The 16260-nt window shown below is 51.7% G+C and overlaps 16 non-coding genes across 16 annotated transcripts; all 16 read right to left on the bottom strand.

Moving 5' to 3' along the window:
- Window positions 1–675: 675 nt before the first annotated feature.
- On the bottom strand, window positions 676–866 carry LOC137330861 (U2 spliceosomal RNA). Its single transcript, XR_010965282.1, has one exon. It is a non-coding gene; the product is annotated as a U2 spliceosomal RNA (small nuclear RNA).
- An 812-nt stretch (window positions 867–1678) lies between these two features.
- LOC137330860 (U2 spliceosomal RNA) lies at window positions 1679–1869 on the bottom strand. Its single transcript, XR_010965281.1, has one exon. It is a non-coding gene; the product is annotated as a U2 spliceosomal RNA (small nuclear RNA).
- Window positions 1870–2681: 812 nt separating this feature from the next.
- LOC137330859 (U2 spliceosomal RNA) lies at window positions 2682–2872 on the bottom strand. Its single transcript, XR_010965280.1, has one exon. It is a non-coding gene; the product is annotated as a U2 spliceosomal RNA (small nuclear RNA).
- An 812-nt stretch (window positions 2873–3684) lies between these two features.
- LOC137330748 (U2 spliceosomal RNA) lies at window positions 3685–3875 on the bottom strand. Its single transcript, XR_010965172.1, has one exon. It is a non-coding gene; the product is annotated as a U2 spliceosomal RNA (small nuclear RNA).
- An 812-nt stretch (window positions 3876–4687) lies between these two features.
- On the bottom strand, window positions 4688–4878 carry LOC137330858 (U2 spliceosomal RNA). The gene has a single exon (XR_010965279.1). It is a non-coding gene; the product is annotated as a U2 spliceosomal RNA (small nuclear RNA).
- Window positions 4879–5690: 812 nt separating this feature from the next.
- Window positions 5691–5881, bottom strand: LOC137330856 (U2 spliceosomal RNA). Its single transcript, XR_010965277.1, has one exon. It is a non-coding gene; the product is annotated as a U2 spliceosomal RNA (small nuclear RNA).
- Window positions 5882–6693: 812 nt separating this feature from the next.
- On the bottom strand, window positions 6694–6884 carry LOC137330855 (U2 spliceosomal RNA). The gene has a single exon (XR_010965276.1). It is a non-coding gene; the product is annotated as a U2 spliceosomal RNA (small nuclear RNA).
- An 812-nt stretch (window positions 6885–7696) lies between these two features.
- Window positions 7697–7887, bottom strand: LOC137330845 (U2 spliceosomal RNA). Its single transcript, XR_010965266.1, has one exon. It is a non-coding gene; the product is annotated as a U2 spliceosomal RNA (small nuclear RNA).
- An 812-nt stretch (window positions 7888–8699) lies between these two features.
- LOC137330854 (U2 spliceosomal RNA) lies at window positions 8700–8890 on the bottom strand. Its single transcript, XR_010965275.1, has one exon. It is a non-coding gene; the product is annotated as a U2 spliceosomal RNA (small nuclear RNA).
- Window positions 8891–9702: 812 nt separating this feature from the next.
- LOC137330853 (U2 spliceosomal RNA) lies at window positions 9703–9893 on the bottom strand. The gene has a single exon (XR_010965274.1). It is a non-coding gene; the product is annotated as a U2 spliceosomal RNA (small nuclear RNA).
- An 812-nt stretch (window positions 9894–10705) lies between these two features.
- LOC137330852 (U2 spliceosomal RNA) lies at window positions 10706–10896 on the bottom strand. The gene has a single exon (XR_010965273.1). It is a non-coding gene; the product is annotated as a U2 spliceosomal RNA (small nuclear RNA).
- Window positions 10897–11708: 812 nt separating this feature from the next.
- LOC137330851 (U2 spliceosomal RNA) lies at window positions 11709–11899 on the bottom strand. The gene has a single exon (XR_010965272.1). It is a non-coding gene; the product is annotated as a U2 spliceosomal RNA (small nuclear RNA).
- An 812-nt stretch (window positions 11900–12711) lies between these two features.
- LOC137330850 (U2 spliceosomal RNA) lies at window positions 12712–12902 on the bottom strand. Its single transcript, XR_010965271.1, has one exon. It is a non-coding gene; the product is annotated as a U2 spliceosomal RNA (small nuclear RNA).
- Window positions 12903–13714: 812 nt separating this feature from the next.
- LOC137330849 (U2 spliceosomal RNA) lies at window positions 13715–13905 on the bottom strand. Its single transcript, XR_010965270.1, has one exon. It is a non-coding gene; the product is annotated as a U2 spliceosomal RNA (small nuclear RNA).
- Window positions 13906–14717: 812 nt separating this feature from the next.
- Window positions 14718–14908, bottom strand: LOC137330848 (U2 spliceosomal RNA). The gene has a single exon (XR_010965269.1). It is a non-coding gene; the product is annotated as a U2 spliceosomal RNA (small nuclear RNA).
- An 812-nt stretch (window positions 14909–15720) lies between these two features.
- LOC137330847 (U2 spliceosomal RNA) lies at window positions 15721–15911 on the bottom strand. The gene has a single exon (XR_010965268.1). It is a non-coding gene; the product is annotated as a U2 spliceosomal RNA (small nuclear RNA).
- Window positions 15912–16260: the final 349 nt, after the last annotated feature.

Below are 16260 nucleotides of genomic sequence, written 5' to 3'. Positions count from 1 at the left end.
TAACCAAGATGAAAAGCCATCTCCGTAACACCCCCCTTCCCTTTGGCTGAGGTAACACGATCACAGCTTTTGCATTTTCGGGTGCTTAATCAACGGGCGCGCAGGATCTCAATGGAGCGCAGAATCGGTCCTGCAGCTGCCAAGTAAAGTCTGGGGTTTGCTAAGGCTGGTTCCCGGCAATAAGTCGTAGGAGACAGGCAGGGTGGCATGGGAATAGACTGCAGCAGGCGTGGCGGGCAGGGCGGGGTGCATGTGCCCAACACCACCAACCCCCATCCACCCACCCATCCTTTTCCAATGGAGGCGCCCGTGCCTGCAGTCGCACGGAAATCCAACAGGGGGCAACCTCCAGCTTAGCTGTCGAGCGGGAAACGTGGTGAGGCCTCACCCTGAAATATAGGCCAAGTCCCCATGGACAGATACGGGAAGAAAAACACAATGGTGGCTGCTTACCTTGCTGGGCAGGAGTGAAAGTGGCGTCAGCGGAGTTGGCAACATGGCGCAACGGCCGGGCGAGGAACAACGCGGAGCGAGCAACAACCTACGAAGGAAAGGAGAGCATGGTCAAGCAGCTGTAAAAAGTTTTCCTTCTTTTATAACAATATTGACTACAGTAATAACATATGGTCCAAAAAAGGAACAAAATCTGTTTTTTGTTTTTCGAATCTCCCCGAGGGGAGCTGCACCGATCCTGGAAGCACTGCGATACCAGGTCGATGCGCGGAGCGGACGGAGCAAGCTCTCGTTCCATCTCCCTGTTCCAAAAATCAATTTAATATTTGGTCCCCAGATAGGGGACGTATCAGATATTAAACTGATAAGAACAGAAACTACACTGGATCTTAGCCAAAAGGCCGAGAAGCGATAACCGGTAAACTCCCGCTCCTGCTCCATTCTTCCTCGGACTCTCTCTTCTTCTTCAAAATGGTGTTGGGTGACTGAGCTTAGGTGTGAAGAGTGGCCGGCAAACTTTGAGCAACACAATATTTTTTACCAGAACATCTAACCAAGATGAAAAGCCATCTCCGTAACACCCCCCTTCCCTTTGGCTGAGGTAACACGATCACAGCTTTTGCATTTTCGGGTGCTTAATCAACGGGCGCGCAGGATCTCAATGGAGCGCAGAATCGGTCCTGCAGCTGCCAAGTAAAGTCTGGGGTTTGCTAAGGCTGGTTCCCGGCAATAAGTCGTAGGAGACAGGCAGGGTGGCATGGGAATAGACTGCAGCAGGCGTGGCGGGCAGGGCGGGGTGCATGTGCCCAACACCACCAACCCCCATCCACCCACCCATCCTTTTCCAATGGAGGCGCCCGTGCCTGCAGTCGCACGGAAATCCAACAGGGGGCAACCTCCAGCTTAGCTGTCGAGCGGGAAACGTGGTGAGGCCTCACCCTGAAATATAGGCCAAGTCCCCATGGACAGATACGGGAAGAAAAACACAATGGTGGCTGCTAACCTTCCTGGGCAGGAGTGAAAGTGGCGTCAGCGGCGTTGGCAACATGGCGCAACGGCCGGGCGAGGAACAACGCGGAGCGAGCAACAACCTCCGAAGGAAAGGAGAGCATGGTCAAGCAGCTGTAAAAAGTTTTCCTTCTTTTATAACAATATTGACTACAGTAATAACATATGGTCCAAAAAAGGAACAAAATCTGTTTTTTGTTTTTCGAATCTCCCCGAGGGGAGCTGCACCGATCCTGGAAGCACTGCGATACCAGGTCGATGCGCGGAGCGGACGGAGCAAGCTCTCGTTCCATCTCCCTGTTCCAAAAATCAATTTAATATTTGGTCCCCAGATAGGGGACGTATCAGATATTAAACTGATAAGAACAGAAACTACACTGGATCTTAGCCAAAAGGCCGAGAAGCGATAACCGGTAAACTCCCGCTCCTGCTCCATTCTTCCTCGGACTCTCTCTTCTTCTTCAAAATGGTGTTGGGTGACTGAGCTTAGGTGTGAAGAGTGGCCGGCAAACTTTGAGCAACACAATATTTTTTACCAGAACATCTAACCAAGATGAAAAGCCATCTCCGTAACACCCCCCTTCCCTTTGGCTGAGGTAACACGATCACAGCTTTTGCATTTTCGGGTGCTTAATCAACGGGCGCGCAGGATCTCAATGGAGCGCAGAATCGGTCCTGCAGCTGCCAAGTAAAGTCTGGGGTTTGCTAAGGCTGGTTCCCGGCAATAAGTCGTAGGAGACAGGCAGGGTGGCATGGGAATAGACTGCAGCAGGCGTGGCGGGCAGGGCGGGGTGCATGTGCCCAACACCACCAACCCCCATCCACCCACCCATCCTTTTCCAATGGAGGCGCCCGTGCCTGCAGTCGCACGGAAATCCAACAGGGGGCAACCTCCAGCTTAGCTGTCGAGCGGGAAACGTGGTGAGGCCTCACCCTGAAATATAGGCCAAGTCCCCATGGACAGATACGGGAAGAAAAACACAATGGTGGCTGCTTACCTTGCTGGGCAGGAGTGAAAGTGGCGTCAGCGGAGTTGGCAACATGGCGCAACGGCCGGGCGAGGAACAACGCGGAGCGAGCAACAACCTACGAAGGAAAGGAGAGCATGGTCAAGCAGCTGTAAAAAGTTTTCCTTCTTTTATAACAATATTGACTACAGTAATAACATATGGTCCAAAAAAGGAACAAAATCTGTTTTTTGTTTTTCGAATCTCCCCGAGGGGAGCTGCACCGATCCTGGAAGCACTGCGATACCAGGTCGATGCGCGGAGCGGACGGAGCAAGCTCTCGTTCCATCTCCCTGTTCCAAAAATCAATTTAATATTTGGTCCCCAGATAGGGGACGTATCAGATATTAAACTGATAAGAACAGAAACTACACTGGATCTTAGCCAAAAGGCCGAGAAGCGATAACCGGTAAACTCCCGCTCCTGCTCCATTCTTCCTCGGACTCTCTCTTCTTCTTCAAAATGGTGTTGGGTGACTGAGCTTAGGTGTGAAGAGTGGCCGGCAAACTTTGAGCAACACAATATTTTTTACCAGAACATCTAACCAAGATGAAAAGCCATCTCCGTAACACCCCCCTTCCCTTTGGCTGAGGTAACACGATCACAGCTTTTGCATTTTCGGGTGCTTAATCAACGGGCGCGCAGGATCTCAATGGAGCGCAGAATCGGTCCTGCAGCTGCCAAGTAAAGTCTGGGGTTTGCTAAGGCTGGTTCCCGGCAATAAGTCGTAGGAGACAGGCAGGGTGGCATGGGAATAGACTGCAGCAGGCGTGGCGGGCAGGGCGGGGTGCATGTGCCCAACACCACCAACCCCCATCCACCCACCCATCCTTTTCCAATGGAGGCGCCCGTGCCTGCAGTCGCACGGAAATCCAACAGGGGGCAACCTCCAGCTTAGCTGTCGAGCGGGAAACGTGGTGAGGCCTCACCCTGAAATATAGGCCAAGTCCCCATGGACAGATACGGGAAGAAAAACACAATGGTGGCTGCTTACCTTCCTGGGCAGGAGTGAAAGTGGCGTCAGCGGCGTTGGCAACATGGCGCAACGGCCGGGCGAGGAACAACGCGGAGCGAGCAACAACCTACGAAGGAAAGGAGAGCATGGTCAAGCAGCTGTAAAAAGTTTTCCTTCTTTTATAACAATATTGACTACAGTAATAACATATGGTCCAAAAAAGAAACAAAATCTGTTTTTTGTTTTTCGAATCTCCCCGAGGGGAGCTGCACCGATCCTGGAAGCACTGCGATACCAGGTCGATGCGCGGAGTGGACGGAGCAAGCTCTCGTTCCATCTCCCTGTTCCAAAAATCAATTTAATATTTGGTCCCCAGATAGGGGACGTATCAGATATTAAACTGATAAGAACAGAAACTACACTGGATCTTAGCCAAAAGGCCGAGAAGCGATAACCGGTAAACTCCCGCTCCTGCTCCATTCTTCCTCGGACTCTCTCTTCTTCTTCAAAATGGTGTTGGGTGACTGAGCTTAGGTGTGAAGAGTGGCCGGCAAACTTTGAGCAACACAATATTTTTTACCAGAACATCTAACCAAGATGAAAAGCCATCTCCGTAACACCCCCCTTCCCTTTGGCTGAGGTAACACGATCACAGCTTTTGCATTTTCGGGTGCTTAATCAACGGGCGCGCAGGATCTCAATGGAGCGCAGAATCGGTCCTGCAGCTGCCAAGTAAAGTCTGGGGTTTGCTAAGGCTGGTTCCCGGCAATAAGTCGTAGGAGACAGGCAGGGTGGCATGGGAATAGACTGCAGCAGGCGTGGCGGGCAGGGCGGGGTGCATGTGCCCAACACCACCAACCCCCATCCACCCACCCATCCTTTTCCAATGGAGGCGCCCGTGCCTGCAGTCGCACGGAAATCCAACAGGGGGCAACCTCCAGCTTAGCTGTCGAGCGGGAAACGTGGTGAGGCCTCACCCTGAAATATAGGCCAAGTCCCCATGGACAGATACGGGAAGAAAAACACAATGGTGGCTGCTTACCTTGCTGGGCAGGAGTGAAAGTGGCGTCAGCGGAGTTGGCAACATGGCGCAACGGCCGGGCGAGGAACAACGCGGAGCGAGCAACAACCTACGAAGGAAAGGAGAGCATGGTCAAGCAGCTGTAAAAAGTTTTCCTTCTTTTATAACAATATTGACTACAGTAATAACATATGGTCCAAAAAAGGAACAAAATCTGTTTTTTGTTTTTCGAATCTCCCCGAGGGGAGCTGCACCGATCCTGGAAGCACTGCGATACCAGGTCGATGCGCGGAGCGGACGGAGCAAGCTCTCGTTCCATCTCCCTGTTCCAAAAATCAATTTAATATTTGGTCCCCAGATAGGGGACGTATCAGATATTAAACTGATAAGAACAGAAACTACACTGGATCTTAGCCAAAAGGCCGAGAAGCGATAACCGGTAAACTCCCGCTCCTGCTCCATTCTTCCTCGGACTCTCTCTTCTTCTTCAAAATGGTGTTGGGTGACTGAGCTTAGGTGTGAAGAGTGGCCGGCAAACTTTGAGCAACACAATATTTTTTACCAGAACATCTAACCAAGATGAAAAGCCATCTCCGTAACACCCCCCTTCCCTTTGGCTGAGGTAACACGATCACAGCTTTTGCATTTTCGGGTGCTTAATCAACGGGCGCGCAGGATCTCAATGGAGCGCAGAATCGGTCCTGCAGCTGCCAAGTAAAGTCTGGGGTTTGCTAAGGCTGGTTCCCGGCAATAAGTCGTAGGAGACAGGCAGGGTGGCATGGGAATAGACTGCAGCAGGCGTGGCGGGCAGGGCGGGGTGCATGTGCCCAACACCACCAACCCCCATCCACCCACCCATCCTTTTCCAATGGAGGCGCCCGTGCCTGCAGTCGCACGGAAATCCAACAGGGGGCAACCTCCAGCTTAGCTGTCGAGCGGGAAACGTGGTGAGGCCTCACCCTGAAATATAGGCCAAGTCCCCATGGACAGATACGGGAAGAAAAACACAATGGTGGCTGCTAACCTTCCTGGGCAGGAGTGAAAGTGGCGTCAGCGGCGTTGGCAACATGGCGCAACGGCCGGGCGAGGAACAACGCGGAGCGAGCAACAACCTCCGAAGGAAAGGAGAGCATGGTCAAGCAGCTGTAAAAAGTTTTCCTTCTTTTATAACAATATTGACTACAGTAATAACATATGGTCCAAAAAAGGAACAAAATCTGTTTTTTGTTTTTCGAATCTCCCCGAGGGGAGCTGCACCGATCCTGGAAGCACTGCGATACCAGGTCGATGCGCGGAGCGGACGGAGCAAGCTCTCGTTCCATCTCCCTGTTCCAAAAATCAATTTAATATTTGGTCCCCAGATAGGGGACGTATCAGATATTAAACTGATAAGAACAGAAACTACACTGGATCTTAGCCAAAAGGCCGAGAAGCGATAACCGGTAAACTCCCGCTCCTGCTCCATTCTTCCTCGGACTCTCTCTTCTTCTTCAAAATGGTGTTGGGTGACTGAGCTTAGGTGTGAAGAGTGGCCGGCAAACTTTGAGCAACACAATATTTTTTACCAGAACATCTAACCAAGATGAAAAGCCATCTCCGTAACACCCCCCTTCCCTTTGGCTGAGGTAACACGATCACAGCTTTTGCATTTTCGGGTGCTTAATCAACGGGCGCGCAGGATCTCAATGGAGCGCAGAATCGGTCCTGCAGCTGCCAAGTAAAGTCTGGGGTTTGCTAAGGCTGGTTCCCGGCAATAAGTCGTAGGAGACAGGCAGGGTGGCATGGGAATAGACTGCAGCAGGCGTGGCGGGCAGGGCGGGGTGCATGTGCCCAACACCACCAACCCCCATCCACCCACCCATCCTTTTCCAATGGAGGCGCCCGTGCCTGCAGTCGCACGGAAATCCAACAGGGGGCAACCTCCAGCTTAGCTGTCGAGCGGGAAACGTGGTGAGGCCTCACCCTGAAATATAGGCCAAGTCCCCATGGACAGATACGGGAAGAAAAACACAATGGTGGCTGCTTACCTTGCTGGGCAGGAGTGAAAGTGGCGTCAGCGGAGTTGGCAACATGGCGCAACGGCCGGGCGAGGAACAACGCGGAGCGAGCAACAACCTACGAAGGAAAGGAGAGCATGGTCAAGCAGCTGTAAAAAGTTTTCCTTCTTTTATAACAATATTGACTACAGTAATAACATATGGTCCAAAAAAGGAACAAAATCTGTTTTTTGTTTTTCGAATCTCCCCGAGGGGAGCTGCACCGATCCTGGAAGCACTGCGATACCAGGTCGATGCGCGGAGCGGACGGAGCAAGCTCTCGTTCCATCTCCCTGTTCCAAAAATCAATTTAATATTTGGTCCCCAGATAGGGGACGTATCAGATATTAAACTGATAAGAACAGAAACTACACTGGATCTTAGCCAAAAGGCCGAGAAGCGATAACCGGTAAACTCCCGCTCCTGCTCCATTCTTCCTCGGACTCTCTCTTCTTCTTCAAAATGGTGTTGGGTGACTGAGCTTAGGTGTGAAGAGTGGCCGGCAAACTTTGAGCAACACAATATTTTTTACCAGAACATCTAACCAAGATGAAAAGCCATCTCCGTAACACCCCCCTTCCCTTTGGCTGAGGTAACACGATCACAGCTTTTGCATTTTCGGGTGCTTAATCAACGGGCGCGCAGGATCTCAATGGAGCGCAGAATCGGTCCTGCAGCTGCCAAGTAAAGTCTGGGGTTTGCTAAGGCTGGTTCCCGGCAATAAGTCGTAGGAGACAGGCAGGGTGGCATGGGAATAGACTGCAGCAGGCGTGGCGGGCAGGGCGGGGTGCATGTGCCCAACACCACCAACCCCCATCCACCCACCCATCCTTTTCCAATGGAGGCGCCCGTGCCTGCAGTCGCACGGAAATCCAACAGGGGGCAACCTCCAGCTTAGCTGTCGAGCGGGAAACGTGGTGAGGCCTCACCCTGAAATATAGGCCAAGTCCCCATGGACAGATACGGGAAGAAAAACACAATGGTGGCTGCTAACCTTCCTGGGCAGGAGTGAAAGTGGCGTCAGCGGCGTTGGCAACATGGCGCAACGGCCGGGCGAGGAACAACGCGGAGCGAGCAACAACCTCCGAAGGAAAGGAGAGCATGGTCAAGCAGCTGTAAAAAGTTTTCCTTCTTTTATAACAATATTGACTACAGTAATAACATATGGTCCAAAAAAGGAACAAAATCTGTTTTTTGTTTTTCGAATCTCCCCGAGGGGAGCTGCACCGATCCTGGAAGCACTGCGATACCAGGTCGATGCGCGGAGCAGACGGAGCAAGCTCTCGTTCCATCTCCCTGTTCCAAAAATCAATTTAATATTTGGTCCCCAGATAGGGGACGTATCAGATATTAAACTGATAAGAACAGAAACTACACTGGATCTTAGCCAAAAGGCCGAGAAGCGATAACCGGTAAACTCCCGCTCCTGCTCCATTCTTCCTCGGACTCTCTCTTCTTCTTCAAAATGGTGTTGGGTGACTGAGCTTAGGTGTGAAGAGTGGCCGGCAAACTTTGAGCAACACAATATTTTTTACCAGAACATCTAACCAAGATGAAAAGCCATCTCCGTAACACCCCCCTTCCCTTTGGCTGAGGTAACACGATCACAGCTTTTGCATTTTCGGGTGCTTAATCAACGGGCGCGCAGGATCTCAATGGAGCGCAGAATCGGTCCTGCAGCTGCCAAGTAAAGTCTGGGGTTTGCTAAGGCTGGTTCCCGGCAATAAGTCGTAGGAGACAGGCAGGGTGGCATGGGAATAGACTGCAGCAGGCGTGGCGGGCAGGGCGGGGTGCATGTGCCCAACACCACCAACCCCCATCCACCCACCCATCCTTTTCCAATGGAGGCGCCCGTGCCTGCAGTCGCACGGAAATCCAACAGGGGGCAACCTCCAGCTTAGCTGTCGAGCGGGAAACGTGGTGAGGCCTCACCCTGAAATATAGGCCAAGTCCCCATGGACAGATACGGGAAGAAAAACACAATGGTGGCTGCTTACCTTGCTGGGCAGGAGTGAAAGTGGCGTCAGCGGAGTTGGCAACATGGCGCAACGGCCGGGCGAGGAACAACGCGGAGCGAGCAACAACCTACGAAGGAAAGGAGAGCATGGTCAAGCAGCTGTAAAAAGTTTTCCTTCTTTTATAACAATATTGACTACAGTAATAACATATGGTCCAAAAAAGGAACAAAATCTGTTTTTTGTTTTTCGAATCTCCCCGAGGGGAGCTGCACCGATCCTGGAAGCACTGCGATACCAGGTCGATGCGCGGAGCGGACGGAGCAAGCTCTCGTTCCATCTCCCTGTTCCAAAAATCAATTTAATATTTGGTCCCCAGATAGGGGACGTATCAGATATTAAACTGATAAGAACAGAAACTACACTGGATCTTAGCCAAAAGGCCGAGAAGCGATAACCGGTAAACTCCCGCTCCTGCTCCATTCTTCCTCGGACTCTCTCTTCTTCTTCAAAATGGTGTTGGGTGACTGAGCTTAGGTGTGAAGAGTGGCCGGCAAACTTTGAGCAACACAATATTTTTTACCAGAACATCTAACCAAGATGAAAAGCCATCTCCGTAACACCCCCCTTCCCTTTGGCTGAGGTAACACGATCACAGCTTTTGCATTTTCGGGTGCTTAATCAACGGGCGCGCAGGATCTCAATGGAGCGCAGAATCGGTCCTGCAGCTGCCAAGTAAAGTCTGGGGTTTGCTAAGGCTGGTTCCCGGCAATAAGTCGTAGGAGACAGGCAGGGTGGCATGGGAATAGACTGCAGCAGGCGTGGCGGGCAGGGCGGGGTGCATGTGACCAACACCACCAACCCCCATCCACCCACCCATCCTTTTCCAATGGAGGCGCCCGTGCCTGCAGTCGCACGGAAATCCAACAGGGGGCAACCTCCAGCTTAGCTGTCGAGCGGGAAACGTGGTGAGGCCTCACCCTGAAATATAGGCCAAGTCCCCATGGACAGATACGGGAAGAAAAACACAATGGTGGCTGCTTACCTTCCTGGGCAGGAGTGAAAGTGGCGTCAGCGGCGTTGGCAACATGGCGCAACGGCCGGGCGAGGAACAACGCGGAGCGAGCAACAACCTACGAAGGAAAGGAGAGCATGGTCAAGCAGCTGTAAAAAGTTTTCCTTCTTTTATAACAATATTGACTACAGTAATAACATATGGTCCAAAAAAGAAACAAAATCTGTTTTTTGTTTTTCGAATCTCCCCGAGGGGAGCTGCACCGATCCTGGAAGCACTGCGATACCAGGTCGATGCGCGGAGCGGACGGAGCAAGCTCTCGTTCCATCTCCCTGTTCCAAAAATCAATTTAATATTTGGTCCCCAGATAGGGGACGTATCAGATATTAAACTGATAAGAACAGAAACTACACTGGATCTTAGCCAAAAGGCCGAGAAGCGATAACCGGTAAACTCCCGCTCCTGCTCCATTCTTCCTCGGACTCTCTCTTCTTCTTCAAAATGGTGTTGGGTGACTGAGCTTAGGTGTGAAGAGTGGCCGGCAAACTTTGAGCAACACAATATTTTTTACCAGAACATCTAACCAAGATGAAAAGCCATCTCCGTAACACCCCCCTTCCCTTTGGCTGAGGTAACACGATCACAGCTTTTGCATTTTCGGGTGCTTAATCAACGGGCGCGCAGGATCTCAATGGAGCGCAGAATCGGTCCTGCAGCTGCCAAGTAAAGTCTGGGGTTTGCTAAGGCTGGTTCCCGGCAATAAGTCGTAGGAGACAGGCAGGGTGGCATGGGAATAGACTGCAGCAGGCGTGGCGGGCAGGGCGGGGTGCATGTGCCCAACACCACCAACCCCCATCCACCCACCCATCCTTTTCCAATGGAGGCGCCCGTGCCTGCAGTCGCACGGAAATCCAACAGGGGGCAACCTCCAGCTTAGCTGTCGAGCGGGAAACGTGGTGAGGCCTCACCCTGAAATATAGGCCAAGTCCCCATGGACAGATACGGGAAGAAAAACACAATGGTGGCTGCTAACCTTCCTGGGCAGGAGTGAAAGTGGCGTCAGCGGCGTTGGCAACATGGCGCAACGGCCGGGCGAGGAACAACGCGGAGCGAGCAACAACCTCCGAAGGAAAGGAGAGCATGGTCAAGCAGCTGTAAAAAGTTTTCCTTCTTTTATAACAATATTGACTACAGTAATAACATATGGTCCAAAAAAGGAACAAAATCTGTTTTTTGTTTTTCGAATCTCCCCGAGGGGAGCTGCACCGATCCTGGAAGCACTGCGATACCAGGTCGATGCGCGGAGCGGACGGAGCAAGCTCTCGTTCCATCTCCCTGTTCCAAAAATCAATTTAATATTTGGTCCCCAGATAGGGGACGTATCAGATATTAAACTGATAAGAACAGAAACTACACTGGATCTTAGCCAAAAGGCCGAGAAGCGATAACCGGTAAACTCCCGCTCCTGCTCCATTCTTCCTCGGACTCTCTCTTCTTCTTCAAAATGGTGTTGGGTGACTGAGCTTAGGTGTGAAGAGTGGCCGGCAAACTTTGAGCAACACAATATTTTTTACCAGAACATCTAACCAAGATGAAAAGCCATCTCCGTAACACCCCCCTTCCCTTTGGCTGAGGTAACACGATCACAGCTTTTGCATTTTCGGGTGCTTAATCAACGGGCGCGCAGGATCTCAATGGAGCGCAGAATCGGTCCTGCAGCTGCCAAGTAAAGTCTGGGGTTTGCTAAGGCTGGTTCCCGGCAATAAGTCGTAGGAGACAGGCAGGGTGGCATGGGAATAGACTGCAGCAGGCGTGGCGGGCAGGGCGGGGTGCATGTGCCCAACACCACCAACCCCCATCCACCCACCCATCCTTTTCCAATGGAGGCGCCCGTGCCTGCAGTCGCACGGAAATCCAACAGGGGGCAACCTCCAGCTTAGCTGTCGAGCGGGAAACGTGGTGAGGCCTCACCCTGAAATATAGGCCAAGTCCCCATGGACAGATACGGGAAGAAAAACACAATGGTGGCTGCTTACCTTGCTGGGCAGGAGTGAAAGTGGCGTCAGCGGAGTTGGCAACATGGCGCAACGGCCGGGCGAGGAACAACGCGGAGCGAGCAACAACCTCCGAAGGAAAGGAGAGCATGGTCAAGCAGCTGTAAAAAGTTTTCCTTCTTTTATAACAATATTGACTACAGTAATAACATATGGTCCAAAAAAGGAACAAAATCTGTTTTTTGTTTTTCGAATCTCCCCGAGGGGAGCTGCACCGATCCTGGAAGCACTGCGATACCAGGTCGATGCGCGGAGCGGACGGAGCAAGCTCTCGTTCCATCTCCCTGTTCCAAAAATCAATTTAATATTTGGTCCCCAGATAGGGGACGTATCAGATATTAAACTGATAAGAACAGAAACTACACTGGATCTTAGCCAAAAGGCCGAGAAGCGATAACCGGTAAACTCCCGCTCCTGCTCCATTCTTCCTCGGACTCTCTCTTCTTCTTCAAAATGGTGTTGGGTGACTGAGCTTAGGTGTGAAGAGTGGCCGGCAAACTTTGAGCAACACAATATTTTTTACCAGAACATCTAACCAAGATGAAAAGCCATCTCCGTAACACCCCCCTTCCCTTTGGCTGAGGTAACACGATCACAGCTTTTGCATTTTCGGGTGCTTAATCAACGGGCGCGCAGGATCTCAATGGAGCGCAGAATCGGTCCTGCAGCTGCCAAGTAAAGTCTGGGGTTTGCTAAGGCTGGTTCCCGGCAATAAGTCGTAGGAGACAGGCAGGGTGGCATGGGAATAGACTGCAGCAGGCGTGGCGGGCAGGGCGGGGTGCATGTGCCCAACACCACCAACCCCCATCCACCCACCCATCCTTTTCCAATGGAGGCGCCCGTGCCTGCAGTCGCACGGAAATCCAACAGGGGGCAACCTCCAGCTTAGCTGTCGAGCGGGAAACGTGGTGAGGCCTCACCCTGAAATATAGGCCAAGTCCCCATGGACAGATACGGGAAGAAAAACACAATGGTGGCTGCTTACCTTGCTGGGCAGGAGTGAAAGTGGCGTCAGCGGAGTTGGCAACATGGCGCAACGGCCGGGCGAGGAACAACGCGGAGCGAGCAACAACCTACGAAGGAAAGGAGAGCATGGTCAAGCAGCTGTAAAAAGTTTTCCTTCTTTTATAACAATATTGACTACAGTAATAACATATGGTCCAAAAAAGGAACAAAATCTGTTTTTTGTTTTTCGAATCTCCCCGAGGGGAGCTGCACCGATCCTGGAAGCACTGCGATACCAGGTCGATGCGCGGAGCGGACGGAGCAAGCTCTCGTTCCATCTCCCTGTTCCAAAAATCAATTTAATATTTGGTCCCCAGATAGGGGACGTATCAGATATTAAACTGATAAGAACAGAAACTACACTGGATCTTAGCCAAAAGGCCGAGAAGCGATAACCGGTAAACTCCCGCTCCTGCTCCATTCTTCCTCGGACTCTCTCTTCTTCTTCAAAATGGTGTTGGGTGACTGAGCTTAGGTGTGAAGAGTGGCCGGCAAACTTTGAGCAACACAATATTTTTTACCAGAACATCTAACCAAGATGAAAAGCCATCTCCGTAACACCCCCCTTCCCTTTGGCTGAGGTAACACGATCACAGCTTTTGCATTTTCGGGTGCTTAATCAACGGGCGCGCAGGATCTCAATGGAGCGCAGAATCGGTCCTGCAGCTGCCAAGTAAAGTCTGGGGTTTGCTAAGGCTGGTTCCCGGCAATAAGTCGTAGGAGACAGGCAGGGTGGCATGGGAATAGACTGCAGCAGGCGTGGCGGGCAGGGCGGGGTGCATGTGCCCAACACCACCAACCCCCATCCACCCACCCATCCTTTTCCAATGGAGGCGCCCGTGCCTGCAGTCGCACGGAAATCCAACAGGGGGCAACCTCCAGCTTAGCTGTCGAGCGGGAAACGTGGTGAGGCCTCACCCTGAAATATAGGCCAAGTCCCCATGGACAGATACGGGAAGAAAAACACAATGGTGGCTGCTAACCTTCCTGGGCAGGAGTGAAAGTGGCGTCAGCGGCGTTGGCAACATGGCGCAACGGCCGGGCGAGGAACAACGCGGAGCGAGCAACAACCTCCGAAGGAAAGGAGAGCATGGTCAAGCAGCTGTAAAAAGTTTTCCTTCTTTTATAACAATATTGACTACAGTAATAACATATGGTCCAAAAAAGGAACAAAATCTGTTTTTTGTTTTTCGAATCTCCCCGAGGGGAGCTGCACCGATCCTGGAAGCACTGCGATACCAGGTCGATGCGCGGAGCGGACGGAGCAAGCTCTCGTTCCATCTCCCTGTTCCAAAAATCAATTTAATATTTGGTCCCCAGATAGGGGACGTATCAGATATTAAACTGATAAGAACAGAAACTACACTGGATCTTAGCCAAAAGGCCGAGAAGCGATAACCGGTAAACTCCCGCTCCTGCTCCATTCTTCCTCGGACTCTCTCTTCTTCTTCAAAATGGTGTTGGGTGACTGAGCTTAGGTGTGAAGAGTGGCCGGCAAACTTTGAGCAACACAATATTTTTTACCAGAACATCTAACCAAGATGAAAAGCCATCTCCGTAACACCCCCCTTCCCTTTGGCTGAGGTAACACGATCACAGCTTTTGCATTTTCGGGTGCTTAATCAACGGGCGCGCAGGATCTCAATGGAGCGCAGAATCGGTCCTGCAGCTGCCAAGTAAAGTCTGGGGTTTGCTAAGGCTGGTTCCCGGCAATAAGTCGTAGGAGACAGGCAGGGTGGCATGGGAATAGACTGCAGCAGGCGTGGCGGGCAGGGCGGGGTGCATGTGCCCAACACCACCAACCCCCATCCACCCACCCATCCTTTTCCAATGGAGGCGCCCGTGCCTGCAGTCGCACGGAAATCCAACAGGGGGCAACCTCCAGCTTAGCTGTCGAGCGGGAAACGTGGTGAGGCCTCACCCTGAAATATAGGCCAAGTCCCCATGGACAGATACGGGAAGAAAAACACAATGGTGGCTGCTTACCTTGCTGGGCAGGAGTGAAAGTGGCGTCAGCGGAGTTGGCAACATGGCGCAACGGCCGGGCGAGGAACAACGCGGAGCGAGCAACAACCTACGAAGGAAAGGAGAGCATGGTCAAGCAGCTGTAAAAAGTTTTCCTTCTTTTATAACAATATTGACTACAGTAATAACATATGGTCCAAAAAAGGAACAAAATCTGTTTTTTGTTTTTCGAATCTCCCCGAGGGGAGCTGCACCGATCCTGGAAGCACTGCGATACCAGGTCGATGCGCGGAGCGGACGGAGCAAGCTCTCGTTCCATCTCCCTGTTCCAAAAATCAATTTAATATTTGGTCCCCAGATAGGGGACGTATCAGATATTAAACTGATAAGAACAGAAACTACACTGGATCTTAGCCAAAAGGCCGAGAAGCGATAACCGGTAAACTCCCGCTCCTGCTCCATTCTTCCTCGGACTCTCTCTTCTTCTTCAAAATGGTGTTGGGTGACTGAGCTTAGGTGTGAAGAGTGGCCGGCAAACTTTGAGCAACACAATATTTTTTACCAGAACATCTAACCAAGATGAAAAGCCATCTCCGTAACACCCCCCTTCCCTTTGGCTGAGGTAACACGATCACAGCTTTTGCATTTTCGGGTGCTTAATCAACGGGCGCGCAGGATCTCAATGGAGCGCAGAATCGGTCCTGCAGCTGCCAAGTAAAGTCTGGGGTTTGCTAAGGCTGGTTCCCGGCAATAAGTCGTAGGAGACAGGCAGGGTGGCATGGGAATAGACTGCAGCAGGCGTGGCGGGCAGGGCGGGGTGCATGTGCCCAACACCACCAACCCCCATCCACCCACCCATCCTTTTCCAATGGAGGCGCCCGTGCCTGCAGTCGCACGGAAATCCAACAGGGGGCAACCTCCAGCTTAGCTGTCGAGCGGGAAACGTGGTGAGGCCTCACCCTGAAATATAGGCCAAGTCCCCATGGACAGATACGGGAAGAAAAACACAATGGTGGCTGCTAACCTTCCTGGGCAGGAGTGAAAGTGGCGTCAGCGGCGTTGGCAACATGGCGCAACGGCCGGGCGAGGAACAACGCGGAGCGAGCAACAACCTCCGAAGGAAAGGAGAGCATGGTCAAGCAGCTGTAAAAAGTTTTCCTTCTTTTATAACAATATTGACTACAGTAATAACATATGGTCCAAAAAAGGAACAAAATCTGTTTTTTGTTTTTCGAATCTCCCCGAGGGGAGCTGCACCGATCCTGGAAGCACTGCGATACCAGGTCGATGCGCGGAGCGGACGGAGCAAGCTCTCGTTCCATCTCCCTGTTCCAAAAATCAATTTAATATTTGGTCCCCAGATAGGGGACGTATCAGATATTAAACTGATAAGAACAGAAACTACACTGGATCTTAGCCAAAAGGCCGAGAAGCGATAACCGGTAAACTCCCGCTCCTGCTCCATTCTTCCTCGGACTCTCTCTTCTTCTTCAAAATGGTGTTGGGTGACTGAGCTTAGGTGTGAAGAGTGGCCGGCAAACTTTGAGCAACACAATATTTTTTACCAGAACATCTAACCAAGATGAAAAGCCATCTCCGTAACACCCCCCTTCCCTTTGGCTGAGGTAACACGATCACAGCTTTTGCATTTTCGGGTGCTTAATCAACGGGCGCGCAGGATCTCAATGGAGCGCAGAATCGGTCCTGCAGCTGCCAAGTAAAGTCTGGGGTTTGCTAAGGCTGGTTCCCGGCAATAAGTCGTAGGAGACAGGCAGGGTGGCATGGG

Source organism: Heptranchias perlo, chromosome 12 (genome assembly GCF_035084215.1).
Source record: "Heptranchias perlo isolate sHepPer1 chromosome 12, sHepPer1.hap1, whole genome shotgun sequence".
NCBI classification, from domain to species: domain Eukaryota; kingdom Metazoa; phylum Chordata; class Chondrichthyes; order Hexanchiformes; family Hexanchidae; genus Heptranchias; species Heptranchias perlo.
This window is presented reverse-complemented; position numbering and strand designations above follow the sequence as displayed.